General features: G+C 41.4%; 1 long non-coding RNA gene across 1 annotated transcript in view; it reads left to right on the top strand.

Annotated features, from left to right (window-relative positions):
* The window catches only part of LOC144339661 (uncharacterized), a 44,536-nt gene extending 38,378 nt beyond the window's left edge, over positions 1 to 6,158 (top strand). The window contains exon 5 of the long non-coding RNA XR_013414926.1: positions 5,640 to 6,158. This is a non-coding gene — a long non-coding RNA (uncharacterized LOC144339661). The remainder of the gene's footprint in view (positions 1 to 5,639) is intronic.
* The last annotated feature ends 1,049 nt before the right edge of the window (positions 6,159 to 7,207 follow it).

Here is a 7,207-nt window from a genome sequence, read left to right as displayed (position 1 = left end):
TGTCTTATGCATTTGGTGAGTAGGTTTATGGAATTCAGTATTCCCAGGAGGAAGGAGAGCTGTGAGGCCATTCGCAGATGACAGAATCATAAAGAATTATTAAGAAAGATTTTGGCTGGGCCAGTCTTTGTCCTGAGTTTGATATCATAGCCTCCAAGAAAAATGACCTTAGACTTCACCCACAGTAACAATCTGAATATGACTTCTTCTGAGAGAGTTGATCCTAAAGAAAGATCCAGTGCTAAATAAAGATCTCATTATAGATCGTTATAGATCATTCCTTCACAGTTAGAGTCACCTTCCTTCCATCCTGTCAGAAAAGATATTTCTGGAACATCACAGATCACAATAACATGGCCAGATAAGAATATGATCCCAAGAGATTCCTCCTATCCACCCCCACCAATAACCAGTCTAATACGCTTTCCCTGAAGTGTCTTCCAACCAGTTCACATGCTCCAGAAGCAGCCCATCCTGCCCATTGCAGCTCCCGCAGCTCCCTGTTTCTGTCCTATTTCCAATCACTGTGCTGGAAACATAAGCCCTTCTGTAGACCATCAGAGAGAGCTCCTCGACCCCTTCTCCCAGATGTCTTTTACATCAGGCAAGAAGGCATGGCAAATGGGTCATTCACATTTAACTCCAACAAAGTCCGCAACAAAAAGCAGGGGTTGTCAATGGCATTCGTATGTAGAAAGTCCCTAGTATTCAGACTTGCTTTTTCGATCACTATTACCCACAAAATATCTACTCAAACCGTGGGACGTTGGCTGATGTCAAAATTCTTTCTGAATGACTATGAAGTCTGCCCATACAGTTTATACTCATATAATAGTGAAGGCTCACTCTCCACATTTTCTGTGAAATTAACAACTTTGAGAACTTGCAATCTACCAGCATTCCCAGCAGCTAACTGTAGGTAATAGATAGGATGTCTTATTTATTTAGTAGTTTTTATTCTAGCCACCAAATCTCTTTTAAAAAAAGAAATGCTTCTAAAACTAATATTTACTTGTTCCTCCAGAAATACTTTAATTGGCTTTGTGAAATCAATGGTTCCCTTGATAACTGATAAAAGAGTGTCTCTTTTCCCTGTCCTGGCAATATCTTGCTTTAAATAACAGGACAGATCATTCTTTCACAAATATGAAAAACAGATTTTCGGAAACAAGCTTATTTTATTAAGCCATGTTATTTAATTTTATCTGACATTTGCAAGTCATTTTTGCTAGTAAGCACTCTACATTAATACCTTGAGTTCACATAGAGTTTAACAATATGAATTTCCTATCAGAGAAAAGGACAATATATGTTTGGCAGAAGCCAAAGTCATGAAGAATTAACAGTTATCAAATCCCAAAGGGGAAACAAATTCTCTTTGCTCCTCTCTTGCCAGCTGTCATGAATCCAATTTGCACTTTCGAAATTCTGCCTGTTATCCAGATTCGGGAATGAGAAGACTACTAACTTAGCATACTCGTGTCCAACCATACCAAATCCAAACATTTACACACACCCAATTGCCACCAAGGTAGAAAAAGGGTATCAGCTTAAATGATTTTTATATCAAACATACCGAGAATGTACCACAGAGAATAAGTTATTTTCACATGCTTAAGTAGATATAACAAAAACCAATCTCAAATTATAAATTCAATGGATCCCTGAAAAAATTGTACTACATGAAAATCTCCTTTCCCATTGACTATTTTATTTTATTTTATTTTATTTTGAGATGGGGTCTCACTCTGTCACCCAAGCTGGAGTGCAGTGCTGTGATCTCGGCTCACTGAGACCTCCAACTCTCAGGCTCAAGCAATCCTCCCATCTCAGCCTCCCGAGTAGCTGGGACCACAGGCATGTGCCACCACACCCAGCTAATTTTTGTTTTTCGTTTTGTTGTTGTTGTTGGTGGTGGTGGTGGTGGTTGTTTCGCCATGTTACCCAGGCTGGTCTCGAACTCCTGACCTCAAGTGATCCACCCACCTCGGCCTCCCAAAGTGCTAGGATTACAGGTGTGAGGCACCCCACCTGGCCCATTGACACATATTTTTAAATACATAAAACAAGGTTCAAAGTTTTAAAATGCAGGAATCAAGCAGTAATACAAACAGCAAATATCAAACAATAATAGATTTTAAGGAAGAGTGTTCTTTCTTATAAGCGTAACTCATGTGAAAATACACTTTGTGTGGGCCTTAAAATCTCCACAACTTTTCTGGGCCTTCAGAAACACTGCTTCATCTGCACAGAGCCACGTCCACCTGAGAAATTCCTACTCAACCATAAAGACACAACCCAAGTATCACTGCCTCTAGAGATCCAGGTTTTCCTGCCCTGTGATCCCTTAAGAAAAAAATGTCAACACCTTTCCATGAACCCCAAGGCAGAATGAGGGCTTTCCTTTCTCTCCTGGCCCCTGAGAATTCCTCCTTGGTAGCCTTGAGCACAAGCATAGGTTGTTGTCATCATTGCTGAAAGCTGGTATCTTTTAGGACCATGTATACCCTTTGGGAGGAGATAACTCAATGCACCTTTGGGGTTCAGTGCCTACATCCGTGCCTGGCATCTCACTGGTGCTAACTAAACACTTATGAGTGACAAAAAAAATGAAGAAATGTAAAAATGTTAAATGGTATCTTGAATTCTTAAAAGCTTATCATACCCCACAAACTGGCCTCAATGGCGAATTCAGAAACATTTCCAGTTACCAGGTTCCTTAGATCTCCTGGCATCAATTCAGTGGGGTACTTTTAGTTTGGTTGCTCTTAGTAAACCCTGAGCTCTCTGGTTTCAGAAAGGATCCACAGACTTTCAAGACCCTGAGGTGCTCATCAGTTTACATCAGGGTGACTCAACAAGAAGCTAAAGCCCAGGGACACCCCACTTAAGAATATCTTAATTGGCAGGCTTTTTAAACTGATTTCCCAGTTGATTAATGAGTACTACCAGAGGGATTATGTAATTTACAGAGCAGGAACAGCTCCGGAACTGAAGGTTGCAAATTAAAGGTATGTGCAACATCCCAACAGCAAATTCAGCCAGGCATGGTGGCTCATGCCTATAATCCCAGCGCTTTGGGAAGCCCAGGCTGAAGGATTGCTTGAGCCCAGGAGTTCAAGACCGGCCTGTATAACATAGTCAAAACACATCTCTACAAAAAATATTTTTTAAAAAACACTAGCCAGGCATGGTGGCACATGCCTGTAGTGTCAGCTACTTGGGAGGATCTCTTGAGCCAAAGAGGTCAAGGCTGCAGTGAGCCACGATTGTGCTACTGCACTCCAACAGCAAATTCTAAAGAAATGCAAAGAAGACTGCATATCAAGGGCCAACACATCCTCCCAAGCAGGCCATGTGATGCCCATGTCACATGCTCATGCTGGTAGGAGCTCTCCCCTGCAGTTTTTAGAGAGCTGTTTAGACAGATGGCAGAGCATGCACCAGCTTTTAGAGTCTCCCTGATAAAGAGCTTAGGGTTAATGTCTACAGGACTGACATAGTTCTTAAGCTCCACAACTCTCAAGGAACACAAGAAACCTTTGGATATCAAAGGGCTGATGGGTGTTGTGAGGCAGAGCAGCAAGTCAGAAGTCATGAGCAAAACCAGCCATAGAAAATGACCCACAATGCTTTTCTGTAGGCTTATACCATGGAAAATTAAAATCCACTTTAAGCTACACTGAGTATTGATGGAATTGCAACCAACATGACAACAGAGGTTCAATGTTTTCAATAGGTGAAGACAAAATAAGGCCATACTGGAAGTAAATTACCAGCAGGCCTCACAAGGGGGTGGGAAATTGGAAAATTCTCTAATGAATATTACATGGCAGACAGAGAAGGTATTTTTCCTTTTGCATATTTTAGTTTGCAAGTTATGAACCTAAAAGCTTGATAACCTAGAGTCCATATTCTACCTGTCAATCTTCAGCCGAGAAAAGGGCTTTTATATTATCCAACATTCTGGAATCTACTTAATGCAACCACCATAGTTTATAGATGATGAAGTCACAGATTGGCTTGAACTGAAACAACCTCAGGAAGGTATAACGTAAGACAGGCACATGGGACAGTTGGTTGCTAAAAGCTCTTGACATCAGTGGGTGCCCTTGTATATGAATGTTTTTAAGCCCTTCCTGGACACTCAAGTATGCAACTGAAGCACAACATTTTTCCAGTACCCTTTGAATAACTATGTGGCAAAACTTGTTCACAGAATTTATTTCAATGTATCTTAAGAATTCCTAACTCAGCTGAATTAAAAATTTAATTGCTCTTTCTTCTTTCTGCCTCTATAGTCATATTTTGCTATCAATCTGTTTTCATTTATTCAAATTGCTATACAGCTCTGCAGTGTTCACCATTACCAAGAATTATTGCCACTTTATTTATTTATTTATTTATTTATTTACTGAGATGAAGTCCTGCTCTGTCGCCCAGGCTGAAGTGCAGTGGCGTGATCTCAACTCACTGCAATCTTCGCCTACCGGGTTCGAGCGATTCTCTTGCCTCAGCCTCCCCAGTAGCTGGGATTACAGGTACACACCACCACACCCAACTAATTTTTTTGTATTTTTATTAGAGACGGGGTTTTACCATGATGGCCAGGCTGATCTTGAACTCCCACCCTCAGGTGATCCAACCACCTCAGCCTCCCAAAGTGCCGGGACTACAGGCATGACACACGCGCCTATTGACACTTTCTAATAGCAAGGTCCAGATTTTGAAAATCTGAAGAGTTTATGTACCTACTCAACAAAGTAGATACAAACAGATGTTTACAGCTGCTTTTATTAATTTTCTTTATTCCATGGTCTCAGCCAATGCATATAACTAAAAACTGATATCATATAAGCTACTAGGATTTTGAATCTGCAATTTCTAATTATTGTTAACAAACTCTCCCAGAGAAAATTATGAAGACAGATGTATTAGTCTGTTTTCATGTTGCTAGAAAGAACTGCCCGAGGCTGGGTAATTTATAAACGAAAGAGGTTTAATCAACTCACAGTTCAGCATGGCTAGGGAGGCCTCAGGAAACTTACAATCATGGTGGAAGGGAAGGGGAAGCAAGGCACCTTCTTCATAAGGCAGCAGGAAGAAGTGCCCAGTGAAGGGGGAAGAGGCCTTATAAAACCATCAGATCTCATGAGAACTCACTCACTATCATGAGAACAGCAGACAGGAAACCTCCCTCATGATTCAATTACCTCCATGTGGTCCCTTCCTTGACACATGGGGATTATGGGGATGACAAGATAAGATTTTGGTGGGGACAAAAAGCCTAACCATATCAACAGTCTTCTACTTTCATACAAAATAAACATCCCTGTGGTACATGGATTTGGGATTGCAGAAAGCAAATAACTTTGAATACAACTTAAATAACATATTTCGCATGACAGGATTCCCGAATATACGTAAGATGTCCTTAAATGTACTTTACCTTTAGATATATTCTTCAAAATTTTATTTCTAATATTTCAATCATTCTTTTCTCCAATTTTATGAGTTTTTAACCTACATTTCTTATCACAGTTATTAGCATTTGAGTATTAGCATTTTTCACTTAATTCTATAAATTAAAGCCAAAATTCTAGAAATACTTAAATAATTGTTCAAATACTGCCTTTCAGTCAAAGATAGCAAAGGAGCTACAGTTGAAAGTTCTTGTCAAAGGCAACATCGCACACACAGCTCATTCAGCAGCTGACATCTGAAGTCTGCCTTGAAATCATCAATATCTCCAAGTGTGAGTAAATTTAAATCCAGAGACCATCTGTACTTCCAAGTGATGGTAGGACAGAGTGACCCAAATCACTGGGCCCCTTCTGTCCTGCAGCCACACTGGGACATTCTCAGTTACTCACAAAGACCATGCTCTCTCAAATTCCAGCTTTCACACAAGCAGCTTCCTCAGCCTAGAACAACCTTTTCCCACCCATCTTCTCCAGTTTTCTTCTGGGGTATTCCTGCTCTTCAGTTCTCAGCTTAAATGTAGCCTTCCACGAACCTCTAGATCAAACTCTGCATCCTCCAACATCACTCGCACCTGAGGCTCGGCAACTCTCCCAGGCTTGTAATGATGCTTGGTGGCTACCTTCCTGAAATGACCAACAGCTCTACATGCACAATCTGGAAACCCTTCTCCTCTGTCCAACCCATTCCCATTGCCAGGCACATAACACATGCCCATCTTTGAAGAAATGGATTAAATCAAGTTTAATGAAAAGCTCAGTGAACAGAATTTTTTTCTGAATTAGTAACTTTCCTTTTGTCATGCTTAAGGAGGAGAGGGAGGGGGAGAGAGAGAGAGAGAGAGAGAGAGAGAGAGAGAGAGAGTGTGAGTGTCTGCATCGGGGTGAAGCAATACAACTGGGCCATGGAGGTTGTTTACATGGCATTCCAGTGGGACAAGTCTTCTTTCTTACAGACAGGTTTCCAAGGCCAAGCAAAGCAAACCAAGGCATGCTTTGGCCAAACATCTGTGATATTTTGATCCTCATCCATTTCTTCATACCAACAGAGATCTGGCCTCTCTGTGTAGTAGCATCAACGTTCTCTAATATTCCGAGTTGGCCACATGTTCCCCCAAAGCCAAGGAAACAATCCTGTCTTCAGCTGGGAGCTGGAGAGTTGATTCAAATGTAAAGCAGAAATCCAGGTTCCAAAATGAGAGCCACAGTGAGTCCTGCGATTTTCAGTTTTGCAGAAAGGGCAATATAACAAGGATTGATTCTCTGTGATCACCAATGGCCCCTGTGTTAGTCTGTTATGCTGCTATAAAGAACTGCCTGAGACTAGGTAAATTATAAAGGAAACAGGTTTAATTGACTCACAGTTCAGGGAGGGAGCTGGGGAGACCGCAGGAAACTTAACAATCATGGTGGAAGGGGAAGCAAACACATCCCTCTTCATATGGCGGCAGGAAGGAGACAAATGAGAGTGAAAGAGGGAGAAGCCCCTTATAAAACCATCAGATCTCATGAGAACTCACTATCACAAGAACAGCATGAGGGTAACTGCCCCCTTGATCCCATCACCTCCCACCAGGGCCCTCCCACGACACATGGGGATTATGGAAACTACAATTCAAGATGAGATTTGGGTGGGGACACCTCCCAACCATATCAGCCCCCTTCTCAGCTCCCAGATACACAAAGCAAACAACCAAAACCACAGATAAGGAATTCCACATGCTTTA

Source organism: Macaca mulatta, chromosome 3, assembly GCF_049350105.2.
Source record: "Macaca mulatta isolate MMU2019108-1 chromosome 3, T2T-MMU8v2.0, whole genome shotgun sequence".
NCBI classification, from domain to species: Eukaryota; Metazoa; Chordata; class Mammalia; order Primates; family Cercopithecidae; genus Macaca; species Macaca mulatta.
The sequence above is the reverse complement of the archived record's forward strand: the minus strand, read 5'-3'. Positions and strand labels throughout refer to the sequence as shown.